The sequence below is a fragment of the Leptonotus elevatus genome, chromosome 4, assembly GCF_054856555.1.
Source record: "Leptonotus elevatus isolate MCC_2025b chromosome 4, RoL_Lele_1.0, whole genome shotgun sequence".
Classification (NCBI taxonomy): Eukaryota; Metazoa; Chordata; class Actinopteri; order Syngnathiformes; family Syngnathidae; genus Leptonotus; species Leptonotus elevatus.
Window position 1 is genome coordinate 27,331,997 of NC_141242.1, and position 25,780 is coordinate 27,357,776.

General features: G+C 40.1%; 1 protein-coding gene and 1 pseudogene across 5 annotated transcripts in view; both read right to left on the reverse strand.

Moving 5' to 3' along the window:
- Window positions 1-25,780, reverse strand: part of LOC147176438 (membrane-associated guanylate kinase, WW and PDZ domain-containing protein 2-like) — a 324,669-nt gene that overhangs the window by 226,133 nt on the left and 72,756 nt on the right. The window lies entirely within an intron of this gene.
- Window positions 20,314-22,289, reverse strand: LOC147176440 (uncharacterized; annotated as a pseudogene).

Sequence of the window (25,780 nt, forward strand, 5' to 3'; positions counted from 1 at the left end):
CAAACCGTTTAGTTAGCTCTACCCCAATTGACTGACTGCTCCATAATGTGTTTCAAAACAAAACAAAACAAAACAAAACTACGTCATAAGACGGCGCATCATTAAATCTGCAAATTTTGTTGGGAATTTTTTTTGTTATACAATTGGGCTGAGTCAAATGTTTAAGTCCACCCAAAGTGACGGCACGCCTCGAACTGCACTCTGCATCTAAGGGCTACTTTTTTTTAATTATTATTTTAACCACGCAATGTGTGATGCATAAATGATTTTCAAGTCTGTTTTGACTGAAGTATTGAAGTTCCAACCGTAAATTTTGTTGACAAAGTATGTAGGCATAATTTAGTCACAAACTTTTTTTTTTTCCTTCCCAGTAAGGTTTTGTTATTGTACTGAATTTCCTTGGTACACAAACTCACTGTTAAAGGGATACTTGACTCATTGAGCCATTTTCAACAGTAAGAAGATATTTTGTCTATAATTAATGTGATAACATCATTCTTTTTCATGAATAATTAATACCTTTAAAAAATAATTGTGTCACTTGTTGTTGGCTGAAGATGACATGGCGCGTGCTCAGGAAACAGGTAACGACTGTAACAATTCTAGACCAGTCACCCTCATTTTTAAAAATGTTCTTCCTTTCCTTAACATTTCCCTCTTGGAAATGTGCGTTTAGTCAACCTTGGTTGAGTGAGCTTTTCCGTTTCTCCCCCTTTGCCTAAACCAGAGACAATCCAAAAGAGATTGTACTCTTTTGAAGTCAACCACAGGCCATCTCACCAGGATGTGAATGTTTGTTTGTCACCAGCCAGAACCACAAGTTTATGGCATCAAAGTATTTTATCAAAAAGCATCATCTTCACCCCTGCTGACATCTTTTTTTTTTTGCTGAGAGAGCTCAGTATTGTTCATTTGGTAATCTTACCAATTCGACATGTCATCATCATTGCTCTTTTTTTTTGTATGTGTGTGAGTATGTGCGTGTGTGTGTGTACTTAATTCAACTAAAACCTATTAAAAATCCCATACCGTTCACCTAAACCGAATACTTCAGAATCAAGCTAGAGTCGCGAGGTTGTCAGGAGACCCGAGGAAGTATCAAAGAAAAGAAAGGAAACTGAAATCCAGCACAGACCAGACATCACCTACTACCCACCGGGTTACCAACCAGAATCTTTGACCAACCCCAAAAACATCTAAATTCCGACAAATTAGGGAGACCTCAAGAGACCAAAGGAAAGACTGAGGAAAGGAAGGAAGGATAGATGAAGCAGAGTGAGATCCACAGATATCAGCCTCCACCGATTCAACAACCAGAGGAAGAAGCAGATTGCGTTTGAATTTCGATAGATGCTGGTGTGGTGAATCTGGCATGCATGAAAACCTCCACCAAAGAGGGGAGCCGTCGACCCCGGACAGGACAGAGCAAGCACAACCCCACAGGGCCCCCCAGGCCACGGCATTGCCAAGGCACAACCCCCGGGTCTCACAGGGGCCACCGGCCGGAGAGCAAACCCAGGAGCGCCCCCCACCCCAACACGGCCCGCGCCCCAAGCCCAACGCAGCAGAACGGAGCAGAACGGAGCACGGCAGGTCCGCCAGGCACCCCACTGGCTCAGTGTATATACAAGTGTGTGTATGTGGTGCATTAAAATTGGGAGCAGGTGAGATGGTGCAGAGGGAAATTATATCCCCCCGCTCTGATCCACCTGCCTCCCAGACATGTCAGTGAGTGTATGTGGTGCATTAAAAAAAAAAATAGGGGGGGAGGTGGCGCGGTGGGGATACAGATGGGGGACTGCAGCACTGCTTAATACTGTGGTCTGCCCCAACCGATGCCCCCCCCCTTCCCCCAGTTGTGGGGTGCATTTAAATTGGAGGGGAGTTGTAAGGCGAAGACGGAGTCTCCACCCTACCCCACCCCCCCAAATTTTGTGTTATGTGCCCTATGTGTCTATTATCAAAGTGTATTGTGCAAAACTAGTGCAGTGAGTTAAAAGGAGAGACCAGCGGGGCCCTTCCCAACCGGGCGGGGGCAGGATGCGCACCAGACAACCCACCACACCCAACCCCCTACCGGGACCCCGGCCGGCATGTGGGACCAGCACGGCGGGGCGATAGGGCTTGCCCCCAGGATACTGGGGCCTGCCCGAGGTGCCAGGGGGCTCACCGGAGCGGTGCAGGCACAACACCGCCACCCGCCCACTCAGCCCCCGGACACCAGGGAGAGCACCGCAATGCAGCACCCCCCAAGAGACCCAGGGAACAGCCAAGACGCAGCCGCCACCCAGCAGCCAACAAAGGGGCAAAACCGTCCACGCTCAGCCAGGGGGGACAGCACCTATAAAGTTAACCCATTGGCATGCAGTGATTGCGAATATTAACCCTTAGTGCCCATTGGAAGTGGATCTTGAGGAGTTGGTGACTGTAAAGGTGTCATTTGATGTAGTCTGCTCGATCCTGCTGGCAGCAACTGGGTTTCTGACTATAGAAATACAACCATTAGTTACAAATTGCCAAATACAGAGACAGCAATATAAATTATCGCAATGTGGTGGCTCTCGCTAACAAGCAGAATTAAGTAACCAGATTTAGATTAAAAGATTCTATATACGTAGACCATGTTTCTATAAATTTGACATCTGAGCGTTGGGCAGACTGGCAGTCTGCAAACTCTGTCTCATCCAGTCATAAAACAACATGCGCCTAAGAAGAATGTCATATGTATTTCAACAGGAATGATGATTGTAAACCCAGAGATTATTTAGTTAGGAAAGAACGAAATGATCTCATGATGCGTTATTAGTTGATATGTGTAACGATAACATGTTTTGCTTGGAAGAACTTGACTTGCCAGCCTGACCAAATTTAATTATTAATTATTAATTATTTTGATAATTTGGAGTTTTTAAGTCTCTGACTTGGGTTGAGCCAAAAGAGGGACGGCGCCCTCACCCCTTTTGATGGACACGCCCCGCAACTTTAAAACAGCCGGCGCGAACCTCAGCCAACTCTTTTGTTCCGGCCCTCTTGTTCCTGCTTCACCTTTTTCCACCCTTTTTCACCTCGTCTGGCCCAGAACTGACAAAAGGACTCTCCGGTGCCGTGCCACATTTTTCAAACATGTGGCATCTCTGTTCCCTGAATGACCAAGTGTCTCGGACTTGGCGATATAGCACCGAACGCGCCGGCGTGGTTCAAGCCCCGGCGTGCACCACCTGCCAGACAGGCTTTCTGCTCTTCCTTTTTCCTTTTTTTTCTTTTTGTGTTCGGTGACACAAAGTCTGGTTACTTAATTCTGCTTGTCACCCAGCGACCACAGTTTCAAGTGGATTAGTAATTATTTTATTAATACAAAGAACCACGAACATTGAATGTGGCGACTTCAGATTATGAATAAATAAATGAGGATTTTGATTTTATTCATTGTGTTTCTCCAAAAAATAAAGTAAACAGAATGTGGTGCCCCTATAGGCGATTGAGGGAATTACGACCTCCTCAAGCGCCGATCAAATTACTAATTCGTCCAAAAAGACAACATCAATTATCGCCATACGACTAATGACCAATCATGGCTCAGTTTGCTGACCAAACCCAGAAAACGGGTGAGCTGTGATTGGTCGTTACCTATTTCCTCAGCACCGGTGAAGTCATCTTCAGTCGACAGCAAGTGAGAATTTTTTTTTTTTTAAAAGGGATTAATTGTACATGAAAAATATTGACATGACCAAATAAATTTTTGACAAAATACTTCACTTTCACTAATGAAAATGGCTCAGTGAGTCAAGTATCCCTTTAAATAAAATACATGGTGAAAATTACATTTAAAAAACAAACAAACAAAATTATTTAACTTAAGGTGACCGGTCTGAAAGCTGCGTGTTTTACCATTATGCTGAACGTCAGCTGTGCCAGTCACCATACAAATGCTGTACTGTCTTGTAAGGATCCCATTTTCTAGTATTGCACCGCCGTTTTCTATATTCTCCAACTATCTCGCTAAAGTAAACGGCTAGCACTACCATGAAACTTACGTGATAACTGTATCCCCCAAAAAACACACACACACACACACATTCTGAAATCAGCCACTGCTTGAGGGGTTCAAACCTCACGAAACAATCTGAAGCATTTCCCAATGCAGTCACGTGGTACAACTGCCAGCAAGGCTTTAGACGTCATCATTTTCGGCTACTCCCCTAAATGAAGCAAGCCTCGATACACGCATCGTGGAAACACCCACTCTATTAACACCCACTCTATTACTCGATACAAGCCTCGAATCCCCGGCACATCTTTTAACATCACTAGAGTTCGCCATTATTCCCAACACAGCTTGAGAGAGATTCAATGTATTTTTATTAAAAATACACAGCGTTTGTTGTATCATTTTATTAATCAGCAAACCACTACACCCCAGAATAGCTCTTGCGCAGTCGCAGGAAAGAAGTGACAGTAATCTGTGGTGAGTCAAAATATGTGGGTATCCGTCAACGTTCCGTTAATTGGCAACAAAACTGGTTAAAAAAGTTAACTGGTCCTTCAGTTAACTTTGTCGAAAGCTTTTTCTGCATCCAATGATATAATAACTGCCTTTTTATCATGCCGCTGTGACATGCTAATAAGGTTAAAGAGCCTCCTAATATTATTAGTAGAGTGACGATCTTTAATAAAGCCTGTTTGGTCGCTATGAATGATTGTCGGGATTACTGTTTCTAGTCTTGATGTGAAAGCCTTAGTGATAATTTTAATATCAGTGTTAATTAGTGAAATTGGACGGTAACTTGATGGAAGTGTGGGGTCTTTTTCTGGCTTTAAAAAGTTTAATTGCTGCTGTATTCATGTGTGGGCGTATGTGACCATTAATTTTAATTTTTGTCACTACTCTTCAGAATAGTGGAGCAAGCATTAACCAGAAGTGCTTAAAAAATATAGCCGGATAACCATCCGGGCCAGGTGCTTTGCCATTTGGCATATTATCTAGAGCACTGTACAACTCGTTTATAGTAAGTGGCGCATCTAACATATCTTTATATTCAGTAGTTAACTGAGGTATATTTAAGCTACTGAGGAATGCCTCAATATGCTCTGGGTTAGGCTTGTTAGTTTCTGAGTATAGGTTGTGATAACAGTTATAATTTTTTTTATTAATTTCTTCTGGTGATTGTGTATATTCACCAGTTGTCCCTTCAATAGCCATTATAAGCGATTTTTCCCGATTGCGTTGAAGTTGGTTTGCAAGAAATTTACCTGATTTGTTATTATATTCAAAGTTGTTGTATCTCAATTGTTGTATTATAAACTCTTTTTAGTTAGCATATCATCTAACTAAATTATTATTTAACATTTCTATAAACATACACTTGTAGAGGATGCAACGCCTGAACATGGCAACAATATAAACAACAACAAAGAATATGAGAATAAATAAAAACTGGGGATTCTTTCACATCACGTCACTTAAAATAAAAGGAGTGTTACGGGTCTGTCATGGTGCGGAGTTGAGTCTGTCACGAGTGCGGAGGGGAGGACCCAAATGCAGGCAGGCAGGAGAACCACGGCAGGAATGCAGGTTAAACTGACATACTTTATTTTACAAAAAACACTAACCGGGGTACTGGTTAGTATTAAATAAACAAAGATCTGAAAGGATCCAAAATCAAAGTAACAGACAGAACACCGGAGGTGACCGCGACAAGCGGCAATGATCCCACCCTGACTGACCACAACCAGGGAACTAAATACACACACACTAACGAGGTGACTAGACACACCTGGGGCCAGGCACAAGTGGCTGAGGGCCCGGATTGGTCAACCCGAGGAAGGGCAGGACCACACTCAGGACCAATCGAGACCCCCAACCAAAACCAGAGCCCCAAACATGACAAGGAGCGTATACATCAAAAATCAAAACAACAAAAACTGCTTCATATTGGCACTTATTTTCTTTGCAATTAGTTTTTTTCCCACTTCTTCAAGCCTAAAAAAACAACTTAAAATCAGCCATAAATCCTTGATAGGAGGGTTTACAGTTTTTCCACATAGCACAATGAATATATTTGCCCATTAACAAAATTATATTAATTAAAACAGAAACAGAAAAGTTCAAATCATCCATAAAGAAAATAACATGACTTAATTCAATTTGTTGAACGTCATTCTTACTGTCAACCAGGTCCAAAATCTTTGTGAAATAGGGCGATTGTTTTCACACTTGGCTTACTGTCATCGGCTTCCTCGTGCATAAGATTTGAATGTGCTGCTTACAAACAGCAACAGGAATCCGTCTGATTTATTTTTTCATCTCATGTCGCCAGAGTAGCGAGGTTGGAAGAGGTAATTTGAGGGAAACGAGGGGACACTCCTCGACCTCCTTATTTCATTGAGAAGTCTACCGAAGATGACTTTGCGTCATCGCCGTTAGTGATGAACCGTCTGCAGGGCTGAATTTCTACTATCGCCACACATGTCAACTTCATGCTTCCTGTTTCAAGTGTAATTAAATTAAAGACAAATACAAATTTAACACTGTTACTCAAAACAGCTTTGTATATACACAAGCACTCTCTGCCGCCCGCGCAGAGCGCATATCAGGCTTTTGATGACATCAATTTGAGGCGCGCGGATGAGCGTTCACAGTGCAGATGCATCTCATACATATCCGATTTACATCCACATATGAAAGGTTGGGCCCAGGTCGGGTGTGAAAAAATCTGAATTGTACCGTTCACACTGCATGAAAAAATCAGATACTCGAAAAATCGGAATTGAGCTGCAGTGTGAACGTAGCCTTAGTTGAACACTAAATTGTCCCTTGATGTGCAAGTTTGTTCACCTCTGTGCCCCACAATTGTCTGGCAACCAACTCTGGTTGAACCCTGCAAATTTTGTTCATACTGAATCAGAAATTCGATTTGGGGGAAAGTAATAAAATTGACTGTAATTAGTTTATTCCAAAGAAATAAATCATCATCTATATGTGATGTGAAACCTAAAGATATACCTCAAGATCTATCATTAAGTTATTGAGTATTATTTAAAAAAAAAAAACGTATTTCTAAAATTTCATGTTGCCCCAAAGGGTGGGGGCTTGTAATGCTTTCAGGTGGACATCTCATATGTGTGTAATTATTGTGATTTGATTATGACGATGAACAATGATGACGTTATTGATTTTTAATGGCATTTTTTCTTTTCAGCAGCTTCTATTTGTTGACAGTCCCTGGACCCGCGTCTCAGCGGACATCTCCTATGTGTGTAATTATTGTGATTTGATTATGACGATGAACAATGATGACGTTATGGATTTTTAATGGCATTTTTTCTTTTCAACAGCTTCTATTTGTTGACAGCCCCTGGACCCCCGTTTTAGCGCAGCCTGGCGAAAAAGAATGACGACACATGAACTGCTCAGGCCACAAATTGTGTTACTGAAATTCAAATTGTAGCACATTGGCGACCTAACAGAGATTGGAATAAACCATCGTTTGTGTTGCACTGACGTTTCATTTTGGGGTTATTGGGCCGACAAAAGTGAATCTGCCAATCTCTTGCCAACTTTACCGGACTCGCTGCCTCTCAGTCTAACGTTCGTAGGTGGCAGTTTCTTAAAGCAAAACCACCAAGATGTCATATTTCAGTTGACTCTTTCGGGCTTTCATCATGCCTGCCAGTCTTCAACCAGGGCCGCATTTACTGTATAGATAAATGTCCTGTCCACGGAAATGTTCACACACAGTCAGTCAAGAGGAGGGCTTACGTGAAAACACGGTAATGCATAGAGTCCATTGGGTGCTATTAGTCTTTATTAAAAACATGTATGTTGGTGGTGGTGGTCAAATTTTGACTGTAAATTATACTGTATTCTCATGAATGCAAAAAGGAAGTTGTTTATTATTATTGATACTATTTTCATCATCATTATTATTTTTAGCCATACTCTAATCCCGTGTTCTTGAAGTGCCTTGATATCTGTCTGTCATCATTAAACTCTTTCATGAGTTTACCCACAGATTTGCTTGACTCGGACATGGACTGGGCTTTTCTTTTTGCCGTGGTCAGTACTGTTGCTGTGTGTTTGAAGAGCATCATTAACATCATCCATGTGGTCATTTTCTTCTCTATTCTTCCCCTTTAATCCATACCTTGGCTTTGATAAAGCGTCATACGCGTACGGTTTGATCTGCCTTGCAGGAATTAAGGGATTAGCATAATGATTGCGCGCTTAGCTTTTTACATCACACAATGCTACCCTAAAAATAGGTCTTCTTTATAATGCCTGGTCATTGTGCTTAAACACACTGGGCTTAGCCTCAGTGCATCTTGGCACAGCTACGACACATTTCTTTGGATTACTTTATGTTGTTCTTGTGCCATGTGGATAAATAAAGGCACGGAAATGTGAATTCCCTTATACTTGATGAATGTCATAGAGATCATTAATTGGCATAACAATCTTATAATTAATTAGCACAGGTTAGTTATTAAACCTAATTTGAGTGTGTATTGTTGGAGAAACTAATGAGGGGTTTCATTTTAAAAATGTCATTACAATTTATCTTGGTAGACTTTATTTAAGTGTACTTACTTTTTATGCCACTAGAGGGAGACATGCATTGTGTAGTTTTACACATTTTGAAACAGTTCCCAGGACTTCCCTTAAAATTCTTCAGTCAAAAAAACACAAAAGATAAACAATTACAGTATCACCTTACCACACTCTGGTTTGGCTATCGTTACCATGACAACTGGGGACAAAGTTAAAGCATGAGACAAAGAGAGTGGCAAGTGTTGGTGACCTTGTGGCTAGGCCTGTCACAACAACAAATTTTTCTGGATGATTATTGTCCATCCATCCACCCATTTTCTTAACCGCTTGTCCTCACAAGGGTCGCGGGGGGGGGGGGGGGGGGGGGTCTGGAGCCTATCCCAGCTGGCTTCGGGCAATAGGCGGCTTAGTAGGAAGATTATTGTGATAAAGGATAATAATGTAATTTTCATATAATTTTCAACTAAAATAATGATAATGGTATAATAATACAATTACACAGTTTTGAGATAAATAAACTTTTGTTTTTTAACAATATTTAAAATTGTAATTATACACTGTAAATATAAAAAATTAATCATCCAAACCACCAAAAATAATAAATAAAAAGCAGTTATCTCTGTTAACAAACACACACGCACACACACAGGTTTGTGTTACTAGCTTTGTGGGGCCATCTCATTGACCTAATGCATTTCCTAGCCCCTTCCCCTTACCCTAACCATCAAAAATGATTGCCTACCCGTATTCCTTACCCTAACCATAACCCAATTCAAACCTAAATTCTAAAACCAAGTCTTGACCTTCAAAAAGAGGTCTAAACTTGTGGGGCCCAGCAAAATGGCCCCACATGGATAGGTGGGCCCCACAACTCTGTAAAATCCCGAAATGTTGGCCCCACTATGTTACAAAAACAAGACCAATTTTCTATTTTTTAAGTAACTGGCAACCCATTAATGTGCGACACCTCTTATACCATATTTAAACAATTTATGCAATATTTCATGATCTAAGGTGTCAAATGCTTTTTTGTAAATCTACAAAAACATGTTTTTTATCCATGGCTGTGTAAATTTCTTCAGTTAACTCCATTAATGCCATAGTAGTTGAGTGATTGGAACGAAACCCATATTGGCTTTTACTTAAAATTTTATGCTTGGCTATGAAATTATTTAATCTTATCGCATACAATTTTTCCAATATTTTAGAAAGCTGTGAGAGTAGAGATTTGGGTCTGTAATTTAAAAAATCCTTCTTATTTCCTTTTTTGAAGAGTGGGACTGCTTTAGCTATTTTCATTTGTTCTGGGAAAATTCTTGTTATAAATGATCAGTTGCAAATGCATGTGAAAGTCTCTATGATCACATTTATGATTTTCTTTATCAGTGACATATTAAAGTCTGTGTAGTTGTTTGATTTTTTTACTTGCAAAATTTTGAACAATGTTCAAAATGTCACTTGGTTGTTACAGCCTCAATAAAAATACTGTTAACAATGTTTGGTATGATTCCATAATAATTTTTTTCATTACGGATATTTTGTGATAATCTTGGGGCAATATTCACAAAGTGATCATTGAATTGGTTTGCAATTTCCCCTTTTTAATGAATTACCAGATGGTCCTTCATTAAATAGTTTGGATAGATTGGTTTTGCCTTGCCTTTATTCAATACTTTATTTATTATACCCCAGGTATTTTTTGTACTACATTAGTTTTTCTCTAATAATTTTGTGAAGTAATCCATTTTTTGTCTTTTTAGGATGGATACAAGTTTTTTTTTTTTTTATACCGAGATCCTGCATCTTTTGTTCTATGTTTGAGAAACATTCTATATAGAAGATTTTTTTCTTACAAGCATTTTTCAACCCATTTGTCATCCAAGGGTTATGAGTAGTATGTTTTCCTGCTTTGTGCATTAATTGTAATCTTTTTACAATATTTATTATATGAATGTGTGAGTGTGGTCATGAAAGATATAATTGGCATTATTTAAGTCGTTTGTATATACGTGATCCCAGTTCTGCCAAATCTCTTAAAACTTCTATTGCTTTTCTAGATGTGTCTCTTATGATGATTGGTTGGAGTTTCCTCTTGCGCAGTATTTATACTTAAATTTTCATAGATTGTAAATACAGGGAGATGATAACTTATACTGTCTATTGTAAATATACCACTTTTTAGTTCACCATGTATGTTTGTATATATATTATCAAGGATAGAAGCACTGTGGGTAGTGATCCTTGTAGGTTGAGAAATCATGGGACATCGACCAGCAATTTCCATGTAGTTCTTAAAGTCATTTGTTCTTGAAGTATTGCCCGAATCTATATTGAAATCCACGTACAATTATTGATTTGTTTGTGACATCTTCAAACATTTCAATGATTCTATCTGTAAATAAAATCAGCTCCTGGCCCAGGTGGTCTATATACACAAGTGATTATTATATTTGTACCCATATAATTTGTTATTTTGATAGTTAATGCTTCCATCAAATTAATCTCACTCATACTTTTCTGTTCTATGAGTTTACAATTTAAGATCGTATCTATGTAGTGCAACTGGTCCACCAGTTTTATCCTATCTATTTACATAGTACATGTTGTATCCTTCAATCTGTACATGATCAATTTGACTTTCTTTTAACCATGTTTCCATCATAGCAATCACTTTTTTTGTGTGCTAGATCACTTAGAAACTCTTTGATTATAGATGTTTTATGGTTTAGACTTCGACAATTGAAGTGTATGATGGAGAATGCATTGTCAGATAACTTATCTATCATTGTATTAAACTGTTCTGTTGAGTATTAATTACATTCCCCTTCTGCAAGTATATTACGTACAAAATCGGTTTCCATGACCCGGGACCCGCGGGGTTGCGCCGCTGGGCTTCTGTAGTTGATGCCACTGCCGCAACTGCCATTCATCACGGAGGCTACAAGCTAGATCACCATGGCGGAACGCAATGTCGTGGAGCAATGGCACTGACATCGTTGGAAAGCTGTCGTCGAGACGAGTCTGGGGATGCCCTTAGGTACGGTTTGGGAGATACGGCCGCCCAAAGACCTCCATGAGACCGATGATTTCAAGGTATAGTAAAGGCTTATAGTAAAAAAAAAAAACTCCCCAGGGCATTATCGATCCGGCCGGACGTGACTGCTCCGGGGTCAGGTGGTTTCGATGGATTTCACTGACATGATAAAACCAGTGTCAGGATACAGATATTTGCTGGTAATGGTGGATTCCTTTTCAGGATGGCCAGAGGCCATATCCATGCAAATCTGAAACAGCAAATATAGTGGTAAAACATTTGATTAATCATTACATACCATCACATGGGTTTCCTAGAAACATTTGATCAGACAATGGAACCCATTTAAAAAACAAACTTCTACAAGCGGTAGAAAAGGCATTGGGATTAAAACACATTTGGTTCAGTGTATTATCCCCAATACCAAGAACAGGTTGAGCAAATGAATAGAAATATTTTAAAAAAATTGGCTAAAGCATTGGCCTCATCAAATTTCAATTGGCTACAAGCTCTTCCTGTTGCATTAATGAATATGTATAAAATTGTTGTGAGTCCGCTGTAACTTCGCACTTGCGAGAGGCTTCCACCATTGCTGGGAGCTCGCTTGTGCCCTGAATATTCTGTAGAAATAAATCCTTCGAAGGACCTGTTCACCGATCTCCAGTCTGCATTAGGATAACCAACATTCTCACTACCCGAAAGAAAACGAACACGCGGAAGGCAAAGAGTGTAATTTCCAACAGTACCTTTTGTAAAAAAGAAAAAGAAAAAAGCAGCTCCAGCCTGACTTATCATTTAAGACTCTAAACAAGCTTGTTTGAGCAACTGGCTTAAGTACACATAGCGTTAGTTGTCTATTGTCAGATCCTGTAACCGAGCTTTGGGGTATTTTTGATTTGAGGAGTTGATACTGTAGCCCCAGTTCCTCTTTTGGGTTTGAGTTGTTATGACCCAGATATTGTAGCTTTAATTTTTTGTTAACCTCTCCTTCTAACCTTTTCCTGATTACCAGTTTGTTAGTTTAGCTCAACCACCACCACAGCTATTTATTATCAGTTCATCTCATGCCATCCACACACCAACCACAGCTTGTGTAAATTTAGATTAAAGTTTGTTCAAAATTTGTTTGAACAAAATTTAAGTTTAGATTATCTTTTAAAATAATGTATGGCCTAATTGGTTTGTTGATGTGCTTCAATGTTTTCTTTTGAATTTCATTTATGAAGCACTCTTCTCTTCTTAGTGTATTCAATTGATTAGTCATGCACTACAATTTTGTAATGTCCTAGATATCTAATTCTTTATTTGGAGACTTTTATCAGATATGAACTTAAAATAGATTAATTAATTAAAAATCCTATAAATAATTAGATTACATTTTTTAATCGCCTGACAGCACTAGTTGTGATATGACTTTGTTAGTCATGACGGAGGCTCTCGACCCACTATACAAAAGTCTAGTTCAGGATATAAAACGTTTGCCCAAACCACAGGCCTCCAATGTAGCTACCAGGTAGCGCCATTCCACCCTGTCAAATTCTTTCTCTGCATCCAGAGAGATAGCGCAGTGACAGGACCGAGGTCTTCGAGAGCAGTATTGTTTTGGACAGTTCACATAATATCAATTAAACGTCTAATATTGTCTACAGCACTGCGTGACCTAATAAAACCTGCCTGATTAGGATGTATGAGACTAGACATTACTTTATCTAACCTTAAAGCTAGTAATTTTGAGAGAATTTTACAATCACAATTAATCAAGCTAATTGGCCTATAATTTTTACATTCTAAAAGGGTCTTTATCACCTTCATACTCAACCATCAATGTATCTCAAGACATCTTAAGTTATGTCTTAAGACGTCTTGAGGTGTCTTCTAAAGTCAAGACATGTCTATAAGATGTGTCTATCGACATGTATTGAGGCGTCTTGATAAATCAAGATGTCTATAAGACATGTCTATAGACTCGAGTCTTAAGATGCCTCAAGATGTCTTCACACGTCTGAGGATGTCGTCTACGGTATCACTATTTTACTGTTCCTCTTTATATTTAACATTTTATTACCGGTACTTTTGTCAGTTAAGACCTTGTCTCACTGAACAGCGAAGGCTTGCGAGGGTGCGCGCATTGCGAGTGATGGCATTTCATTGGGTCTCTTTCAAGACTGCAAAACATTGCCAAGAGTGTTGCTTGCAAACCGTTTTTCTAGTCGCAAAGAAATTTTTTAACATGTTAAAAATTTGATGGCGACAAGAAAAACTGAGCATAAAAATGGTTTCGGAAGGTCTTACGAACGTCTTTGCAACGTTTTGCAGTCTTGAATGAAACCTGACGAAAACAAACTCTCGCTACATGCGCGCACCCTCGCAAGCCTGAGTTGCTGAGTGAGACATGGGCTTAACTGACAAAAGTAATAAAATGTTAAATTTAACTGATTAAGAGGAACAGTGAATAGTGATACCATAAAAGACATTTAATCCTCACACTAATGTCAAAAAAGAATGAAAAGCCATGTTACACAGTATATACAGAATGCTAATGTTTGTTACCGCTGAACATATTTGGTGAGCATACATTAATTTGCATCCTGCTACTTGTAGTTTTCTTGTAATTACAGTTTTTTAATTGAGTTAGAACCTAAAAAGAAATTTAACGATCAACACAATCAAATATAACATTTATTTAATTGCAACATTTTCAACCGTTTGACAGGATATGAACACAGAGAATCCAACAAGAGGTTTTTTCCCCTACCTTGTAACTGGACACATTGAAAGCAAGGTGAAACTTGATCTAACCCTAAAAACTTAAATTGTTTTCCTTTGAACTTTGATTACCGTATTTCGATTGAGGCAGAACTTAAAAAGAAATTTAACGATCAACACATTCAAATTTAACATTTATTTAATTGCAACATTTTCAACCGTTTGATAAGGTATAAACACAGAGAATCCAACAAGATTTTTTTTCCCCTACCTTGTAACTGGACACATTGAAAGCAAGGTGAAACTGGATCTAACCCTAAAAACTTTGATACGCATTTACAATAATACCAATAACAACGACAACGACAATAACAACATCAATAATAATAATATATCTAACGAGTCAAAGCAAAACTGCTTTATGTGTGTTTTGTCAAAAATATTAGCTAGCTTATGCGCAAAAAAGTTTGATCAAAAGAAAGTGAGAAAAATACAAATATTAGATATTTGTAAATATAAAAATGCAACTAATAATTATTCCCCCAAAATTTGCAGAAAATACAAATAAGTCAAAAATAAATATTTTAGACCAAAAACATATTAGAGAGAACACATGAGAAACTAATATGCAGTATTATCAACTGCAAAAATATAAAATATTACACAAAATAGCTTAAAATACACAGTACAAAATAATACACACATATTGCATATAAGAAACAACAATCACATGCTGTCAAGAAATGCTCTACTTTATATTGCAATAGCTATCGTTAGCCAGAGGGGGTGGGTGGGAGACAAACTGTTTGATTCCCTCGCTGCTGCCTCGGCTCAAAAACCACGTACGCAACCACAAGAATTAAAATTTGTTTGTTTCTAGCTCACGGTAAAGCGATAGAAATACTCAGTTTTACACTGAACTAGCATACTGTACCTAGTTAGCGAACAGCCACAGTGGTCCTTTGACACACGACACTGCCGCAACAGTGATGGCAGCTGTACCTTGCACTTTGTTATCCCGGGATATTTGAAACTGATACACAGTACGAATAAATAATTATTTAACTCACCTTTCCATTCGCCATATAGTTGCCGTCTGGATTGTCAAACAGCATGAAAAAAAAACGGAAAAAAAAACGCTGCTTCCTTGACGCGTCTGATAATCAGATGTCGTCCGACGTCCACCTGTTGAAGCGCGTGCGCGTCGAAATTTTATTTAAAATTAAATTAAATTTAATAGTTTGAAGTTTTGAATTAGTCTGATTGTGTTTTGTTCTCAAATCTCTATGGTATTACATATATTTATTTATTCAAATCTATTTTAAGTTGAATAACAAACTTTTATTTAATACATTATGACATATTGTTGTAATCATTATTAATGTATTGTTATTGTATATTTAAAATTGATTCTTCTTTGTGTGATATTGAGTTCAATCATTTATTCATTAAGCACTTTAAAAAACAACAACTTTATTTCACTTTCAGTTTATCTTCATCTTATTTTGAGAATATTTGTTGCAGAAAAAAGAAAATCATACATCATCACCTTATCCTGTTCCATGTGAAGCAACATTGCTTGTTTGTTCATAACTTGTTATTTAATTATTTTTAGTTCGAACCATAATAATTCCATTACACAGGGCTCTAAATTATAAATAGTGTAAGTTACATTTTGGGGGTGGGAATCATTAAATTTTTATTTGACACTCCAATAACATTATATAAGGTTTTACAGCAAAATATCAGTAGATCATTATCATCATAATACTGCCATTGAAACAAGAAGCTTGGCCATTTCTTTGAGTCATCCATATAATGTCATGACACCTTAAGATGTGCATGTCTTAAGTCAAATGAAATATGTCTCAAGCTGTCTTAAGAAATTCAATGTCTTCAAGACACAAACATCTCTTTGGGGGGCATCCCATGTGCTGCTCTCTCATTATACCTGCATGTTTCAAGCCATCTTAAGATGTGCATGTATTAAGACAAAGGAAATATGTCTTGAAGACATTAAACGTCTTCAAGACACAAAAATCAGTTTGGGAGTCATCCCATGTGCTGCTTCTGTCATGATACCATGTCTCAAGACATCTTAAGATCTGCATTTAAATATGAATTTAGATGTCTTAAGATATTCATTGTCTTTAAGACACTAAAATCTGTTTGGAGGGCATTCCATGTGCTGCTCTGTCAAGGACTAATGTCTTGTTGTTGTAAATGTTTGTCTTAAGACGTCTTGATGTTTTAAAAGGGCGAAAGTTCCTCTATAAAGGTTGGATAGAATTCTGCACCAAACAGTCTGGACCAGGTGCCTTAGCAGTAGGTAGGCCTCTATTAGCGTTCACTATCTCTTCCCAAGCAAGAGGAGCATCGAGTAAATCGATTTGCCACTTTGTGAGAGAAGGTAAGGAAATTGAAGATAGGAACTCGTTTATCTCATCTGGTTCCGCCCGCATTTCGGATGAATATAATGCCATGTAAAATTCTTTGAACCTATTAATAATGTCACTGGGATCAACCGCCAAAGTCCCCTATGGTGTTTTGATGGCTGGTATAGCACTCTGAACCTCCTTCATTTTGAGATATCTAGTCAGCATCTTGCCTGCTTTATTTACCTCCTCAAATAGCCTATGCCTCAGACAAACAAAGAGAACTCAGAATCTTAAGTCAAAAGTCAAAATCGTATTTAAGTTTCACTAAGGTAGACAAATTGACTGAGGTCATATCTTGCTTAAATGAAATTTCTGCTGAGGTGATCTTCTCCAGGTCAATTTGTTTGACCTTGCTAGCCCTCTTCCTAATTGATGAATATTGTATGATATGACCTCTAATAAATGTTTTAAATGCCTCCCACGCTACCCCTACTGAAGGTGACACGGCGTGGCTAGGAGGATCCGTGACTTCGACTGGAGGCTGCAGCAAATGAGGATCCGTGACTTGGGGCTGCAGCAGACGAGGTTCCGTGACTTGGGGCTGCAGCGATGCAGGCAATGTGGCCAGGGGCTGCAGCGGCGGACGAGATTCCATGACTTGGGGCTGCAGCTTGGCTCGCCGTTGCCTTGGTCTTCGCCTCCTTCGAGCTGGGGACTGTGCTTGGCTGGACTGTGCTTGGCTGGACTGTGCTTGGCTGGACTGTGCTTGGCTGGACTGTGCTTGGCTGGACTGTGCTTGGCTGGACTTGACTGAGGCAGGCTGCCGAAACAGTTGGTCTGCTGTCGCATCAGCCTGCTGACCAAGGGACCGGGGAATACAAGTCACACTAGGGACCGAGACTGGGGGTGCGTGACTAGGTGAGACAAGACTAGGTAAGGGACGAGGGGAAGTGGTGACATAATCCAAACATGAAGGTGACCAGGGGCTAGATGGTGTTTGTGACTGCAACCGGGGTGACTGAGACAGCGGACGAAGTGACGCGGACACATGTTCTATGTGACGTGACGTCAGGGGAGATGAAAACAATTTTTTTTAAAACCTTTCACTTGAACTCAAACCTAAATCGTGGCACTCACTCTCTTCACATTCATCCTCTAAATCAGAATCTAACTGTTGTGGTCAACAAAAACGTGGGGTGGCAAAATGGTGTCATAAGCAGCACTCGAGGAATCATTGTGAGTAGAAAAACTGGTGTCTAAATCAAAATAATCTAATTCAGTACCAGAGAGCTCAAAATCTGAATAATCGCTAAAAAACTGTGGGACAGGAAATAAGGTAGTGAACTCGACAAAACAGGCGAGGGGGACACGGATGAACAAATATTAGACAAAAAATCTGAGCCTACGTGAAGGGATCATGGTTGGTCAGCAGGCTGAACTTGCTCCACGCTGGGTCCGGGTGTGGTCGATTCATTCTGACACAAAGTGGCTAGGAGGTGGACCCAAAGACGGCGAAGCAGAACAAGGAGGCAGCGGTGACTTGAAAAAAATGATAGTTAATAAAACAAAATAAAGAAAACAAACAAGGTGTTGGCAGGGCAGGTTAATGAGGTTAAAAGAAACAAGCAAGGCGAAACATGGAGGGGAAACGACAGGTAAAAAAAATTTGACAGCATGACCAGTGGAAAAACACAATGAATCGACACAGACAGAGGGTAGAAGAGAGACTATATATATATATATACACACACACGCACGCACACCCCCACACCCACACACACACACCCACACCCACACGCACACACACCCCCACCCACGCACACACACGCACGCACACACACACACACACACACACACACACACACACACACACACACACACACACACACACACACACACACACACACACACACACACAAAATAATGACATAACGAGGCACACCTGGGAATGACACAAGTGGGTGAGGGCACTGATTGGTTGACACACAAGAAAGGGCAGGCAAACAGGTGGAAATGATCAAGCTTGACGAGACGGGGGAAATACACAAGGACAACATGCTAACACACAGATCATGACCAAAACTCAAAGAAACATGAGGACAAAATCAAACCAAACCAAAAATAAACCCGAGCTATGATAGAAGTAAAACAAAACTAGCCCAAACCCAACCCTAATCATGACAGAAAGAGCTGTGGTGGCGTACTGCGGTCAAGAAAACTGTAAATGACCTGATTAAAACCCCCACCCATCAATATCGGGTAATTACCCATCTCACTGAGTCAATGTTCCAATTGTCCAAACAAGGAGGGGTCGTCCTCATTTGGAGCATAAACATTGGCTATTATAAATTTACGGCCCTGTATCTCCGCAAGTAAAAGCAAAATACGTCCAGCATCATCTGAGAATGCCTAAATACAATTGAAAGGTTTTTCGAATTTAAGTTGACACTCCCCTGCTTTGGCTATTTTCGCATGTTTTTTGTTTATTCCTCAATTTCCAGGTGTTTCCTGAATAAGTGCAATATCTACTTTTTTTGATTTAATAAATGTCAAGATTTTCTTACGCTTAGTTGGATGGTTAAGACCCCTAACATTCCAAGACATAAAATTCAGTGAGTCCAACCTGTCAGCCGACATCATAAATTGTAGCGTTGACACACAACCAAAGGACTCTGTAACGGGATAATCTTGTCTTTGCTGCGTGACAAACAAATAAATCTGCCAGAGTAAAACAGAATATAGGTGAACAATAAAGGCACTTCACATAAAAAAAACAAAAACATGTGGGTGGTCTAAGAACAGTTACACCTCCAAAGTGCCAAAAAACTATACCCACAAACACATTAAATTAAATCAAACAAGGGCCATGACCACGAACAGTGAGGCAAGCCAATAGAGAGCAGACGTGCAGTGACTCTAACACGTTGAGAATAGGAACGAATATATTAATAATAATAATAAAATATAATAATAATAAAAACATGAATAACAATAAAAATACATATATACGTATAGCTACTGTTAGAAAACGATCTTTGTTTTCCGCGTGTTCGTAAAGTTGTTTTCAGAATCAGAGTTGAGATCATGTGAACAGTTTTTCCTTCGAAGGTTTTATATCAGAAATTTCTAAGATTTCCCTCAGTGTGTGTCTTTACAGCGGACTCACAGCATTCTTATACAATATTGAAAAAGTAGTACAAGCCTCCTACAGGATACATGCCCCCCCCTCTCCCTTAATCCCCCAGTCCTGTGAATAATGGAAGGGAGACAGGAGAAAGCTGATAAGACTTTGACAGCATCATATTTTAGTTCAACCCCAGATCTGTCCTTTAGACCTTAGACCTTAGACCTGATGACCTGATGAGCAGAAACTCTGACAGCACTTAAACATACACATCCTCAGATAAAACACAGGAAACCTTTTAAAACATTCCTTTTCCCAGATAAGAGGAAGGAAGAATCTTCAAACGTTTTCACATTAGTATACTCATCAAGCTTTACTGAGTTAACACAGTTATATCTAAAATCTACACAGCTATAACTAAAATCAAAACAGTTAAAATTTAAATTGAAACAGAAAATGTTAACATTCCTTCAATTGGACTCGAAAGAGTCCAACACAAACAGAAAAAACCTTAAAAAACATTTCAGAGAAAAATTCCAGCGGGATCTTCGTCCTCTTCGTCGGACGTCGCAACAGTGGGCTCCTTTGGGGGAGCGATAGACTCAACCATCATATAAGAAGACTTATTTCGTATGTCCTGTTTTTCAATAGCAGTGGTAATAATTCTTTGGCAAAGGGAACGAATACATGGAATACAGCAACACCCGCATGTGGTTAACAAAGCAGCAAATACAGCGATAGATATCAAAATTGAGGAAACTAAAGTTTTATAGCGCCCAAACACATCCATCCAATTATCCCATACAGAAGTAGTCACACCTGAATGTTCTTTCATTTTCTTATTGAGTGTACGCAGCCCTTCAATTGCAATAGTCAAACTTCCATTGGGTGCAGTGTTGTTAGGAATGAAGGTGCAACACTGATCTCCAAACATTGAGCAGACTCCGCCCTTTTCTGCCAGCAACATATCTAGTGCAAATCGGTTTTGGAATGCCATCAAAGATGTGGCAGCCAACTGGCCGTGTACAGCCTCAAAACCACTTTGAGTCCAATTTCCTAGCCTTTGTACATTATAATGTACAAATTATACTAATTAATTCTGTCTACGTTTTTGTTAATGGTGCACCACCAACAAATTATAGATTTGAATCCTGAGAGTACTTGATCAACTAATTTGTACTCATCTGGCACACCTCTTGGTACTCCAATTGCATCAATGTAGGTGGGGACATTCTGCTCTTGCCAAGAAGACCTTTTGGTTTTCTGAAAAGAAGGAGGACATTTTGGTTCCCATTTATCAATCATTTGTAGAAGGTTATCAACAGAGGTGGGGTAGATTTGTACTGGCAGTAGGAGGGTGATGAGAGCACAATATCCTCTTGCATTCAAAGGCAACTTATCAAATATTCTGTTATCACCACACCACCACCATATGTCGCCTCTAGATTGAGGTTGGAACCGTTGTCCCAAGTCTATTGCCGAAATGCAGTGAGTGATGTGATTTAGTTCTCCCAATTGTTCTCCTGTTCCTGACATTTTTATACATGAGAAATTACCATCCGCAACTTTGTTTGATACACCTTATCCCATATAGAGCAATTGACATTGGGGACAGTTTTATTCATAAGTTCCATTACACAGTGATCCTCTATTTTAGCAGGGATTACTCGCAATAGAGGTCGTGGTCCTACGCATAACACACAGTTTTCGCTAGAGGCACGAGCTGCTTCGCTAGCCAGCAGTAGCCAATTGTTACTGCTGCCGGACAACCCTGTCGTAACACGGAACCACTCAACTACACCATCAAGCGGTATGCTAACAGCCTTCACTCCGGTCACCATCATGTATTTAGTCATGTTTGGTTGTTCTAAATTACTCATAGTCTTATTGACACAAACTAAAATGGGAAAATAGGGGTCAGCTCCGGAGAACCATGCCCATAGTAATAATCCCCAACAGTAGGTGTTATATAGAGTTGCATTAGGCGGCCGTATATTTCCACCGGGAAGAGCAAAGGTCAATTCGAGTTGACCTCCCAGTTTACGCAGTGTTACCCTTTTGCTAAAGAAAATAGCCTCCTCACTAGTTCCCGGTGGCCAGTAACATCCGTTCTGGGTAGTTATAAAAGCACTCCAGTCTTGCCGTAAAACATGTCCTGTCAATAGTATAGTCTCCCCCTTTAGTCTGCCTACTTTTCCTAAATCCCTTCATAGATCTAATGGGAATTCTAACAGAGGGGTTCGTGTTTGGGGCCACTGTCACAGCAATTGAGTTATTATAAGTCCAGGATATGATCCAGGGAATGAGTGGAGAATCAATACCTCGCTTAATACGATGTGTTGTGGTTACGTTCAAGGTTGTGTTGAGGGGCTTCCAGAGATACCAGATTGGCAGAAAAATCAATATGAGAAAGAGTGTCGTGATGTAGCAGCAGATGGAGATGCGTTCCCACTTTGAAGCCATCTCTGGTTTGTCCTTTGTTGAATGAGAAAATAGCGTTGTCAGTTTCTTGGAGGACCTCAGGGTAGACTGCCCAAGGTCCTCTGATTGGTCACTGGGATTATTCTGCCCGTAAGTGTGACTCAATCTTTATTGAATGATGTCCTCAATAGGGAAAATTGGAAACGGGATCAGTAGACGTGGTTTTCAGGTCGAGTCGTCAGGTGGTCCGCAGGTGGTGGGATCGCTGAGCCTGAGGCGGATCCGGCGGGCCTCGTAGATGAGATGTGGTACCATGTGATCCCCTTTTTTGTGCAATTGCACTGCACAAGATGCCTTCTCCGTCACCTTGTGGGGTCGAGTCCACCTAGGAGCAGACCATTTTCTTTTAGTCACTTTTAACCACACATCATTTATTTCTGAAGGAGCATCTGGTTGTTTTTGTTAGCTTGGAGAACGTAGATGCTAGCTGTTTGAGTACTGGAGGTCCTGCAAGGTGCGACTCTCCCAGCGGTGCCGTAGGAGCCAGAAATGGTCTGTTTGTGTGACACTCAAACGAAGTCCAACCTTTGGCTGAGTTTAGTGACATTCGCACATTCATTAATGCAACAGGAAGAGCTTGTAGCCAATTCAACTTGGATAAGAACAGTGCTTTAGCCAATTTTTCTTTAATATTTCTATTCATTCGCTCAACCTGTCCTTGGGATTGAGGATGATACACTGAACCAAATGTATGTTTTAGCCCCAATGCTTTTTCTACTGCTTGTAGATGTTTGTTTTTGAAATGGGTTCCATTGTCTGATCAAATTTTCCTGGGAAACCCATGTGATGGTATGTAATGATTAATCAAATGTTTTACCACGACATTTGCTGTTTCAGATTTGCATTGATATGCCTCAGGCCATCCTGAAAAGGAATCCACTATTACCAACAAATATCTGTATCCTGCCACTGGTTTTATCATGTCAGTGAAATCCATCGAAATCACCTGTGAGCAAACACTTCCGGATCGTGATTGCCCTGAGGAGTTTTAGATGTAGGCATACTGTTATATTTATTGCAAACACTGCAGTCCTGCAGTTCACTTTTAACAATTTGTCTCATGTAGCGATGCCACCAGGTGTGTAGTCGTCTCAATGTTTCCTCTACACCAACATTTTTCAGATTTTTCAATTGTTTCTGCGATGGAATATATTTACCTTTTTTCCGCCATATACCTGCTTCATCTTTTTGTCCTTCTTTAGACATCCACACACTTTTTTCTTCTGGACTTGCCTTTTCCTGCCACAGCTTAATTGTTTCTGTTGTTATTTCTTGTCCTTCTCCTAATTCACCTTCGCTCACCATCAATTGTAGTGTTGGGCTGTAGCCCGCCGCTTCCTTTGCCGCCTTGTCTGCCGAATAGTTTCCTACTGACACAAAATCATTATTTCTTGAATGTCCTTTAAATTTTATCACAGCTACTGCTTTAGGCAGTAGTAAGGCATCTTTCAAAGCAAAGATGTCTTGATGGTGTTTAATAGGTGTCCCTGTTGCAGTCATGTAGTCATTCCTTTGCCATTCTGCCATGGCGGTGTGCACAACCACATGTGGATACGCAGAGTCAGTGTAAATGTTTACAGTCTTTCCTTTCGCTATCTTTAGTGCAGTTGTTACAGCCACTATTTCTGCTCGTTGAGCTGACTGTGGCCCTGTGTGTCTCTCTGCCACTATCAGGTCAAAAGTTGTTCATATCATCTGTGTTACAGCAAAACCTGATTGGAGTCCTTTATTGCCCTTAAAACAACAGCCGTCCGTAAATAACGTCAAGTCTGGGTCGTCCAGTGGGATGTCGTAAAGGTAATTTCTCAGTGAGTTCTCTTCCAAAATTCGCTGAGTGCAGCAGTGGGATTGTCCCTCCAACATAACATGCCTTCTGCCATGTTAATTCCTTCATGTATAAACAAAATGTGAGGTTGTGTCAGGACTGATTCAATCTTTCTCTGTCGTCCCCCCGTCATAGTAAATGCTTGGCTGGTTACGTACTGCACTGTACTATATGATGTACGTACTGTCAGCGGGTGATGTAACACAATATGAGATGTTTTCTGAAGCAGGCGAGCTAATGCTGAAGCAAAGGCTGCACAAAGAGGATGACGTTGTTCATATTTTTCTTTTTCTTTTTTCTAAAAAAAATATATATATATATATATTTTTTTTTTCAAGAGGCGTTGATGCATAAAGGCAAACATGTCTATTACCATTTTCCCCTTTTTGATAAAGAACAGCAGACACACTGATGTTCTTTTCAGAAACATCCAGAAAGAACATTTTGGTGTAATCAGGGACGACAAGAGCCGCAGCTGATGACAAGAACTGTTTAAGCAGAACAAACGAGTTCTCAGCAGTTGGAGTCCAAAAAAGAACATGTGATAGGTTTCTCATTCCTTTTTCATTTACTAATTGTCTGAGAGAATGAGTCAGTTCCGCAAAATCCGGAACATGATGTCTGGAGTAGTTGCAAAGACCAAGAAAAGCCAACATTTGTTTGACATTTGTCGGTTTGGGATGGTGCAAGATGTCATCTTTGTGTGACGGAGACATACCTGTTCCATGTTTCGAGACAAGTCGACCCAAGAAAGAAACCTGAGGTCGGGCAATTTGGAGTTTGCCTTTGGAGCACTTCAAACCCACCGAAGCCAGGTGGCTCAAAAGGAGCTGTGTAGCTTGAAGGCAGGACTCCTCGGATGGTGCAGCTAGGAGTAGATCGTCCACATACTGCACCAAAAGAACATCCGGAGGAAGTTGGAGAGGCGATAGCAACTGTCGAAGGGAAGCATTGAAAAGTCCAGGAGACAACACAAAACCTTGAGGAAGCCGGGTGTTGGAGTAACACTCATTATTCCACGTAAATGCAAAATACTTCTGCATAGACAGGTCAAGAGGGATACAAAAGAATGCATTAGCAAGATCAATGCAGGTAAAATGAGTGTGTAATGGAGTGATCTGCGATAGAGCCGAGTGAGGATTTGGCACCGGCAGTGTAGGGGTTAAAACTATAGCATTAATAGCTCTGAGATCATGTACCATACGAAATTGACCAGTATTTTTCTTTTCTACTGGGAGAATAGGAGTATTGTAGCGAGACCTATCAATTTTGCAAAGAACCCCCGCTTTTAGCAAACCATCAATTGTTACTGAGTCTCTATGTCTCGCTCTCGTTGCCTAAACAATTCATCTTGTTCAGCCTTCAATAAACGGTTTTGTTCTGTCAATTCGTCGTCTGCAGCTTTTTCAAAGTGAGTAAGAATTGCACGCCATTTGCTGCAAATTAACTGGGGCACTTCAGAGTGTCTAGTCAGTTCCAAGCCGAAAGCTTTAGCTTGGGTCAGTTTTTCCTGTGGCCCATCATTCATAGTCAACACTTTGTTTAACTTTTCCTCCAATTGTCTCACAGAGGCGGTTACGCCAGCTGCCAAACCGTCAGCCGCGGCTTGCACTACAGATTCACGCAGCCGAGGGTTACTGTCAGCACTTTCACCATTCCAGTCAACATTAAGACTTCCCCCATT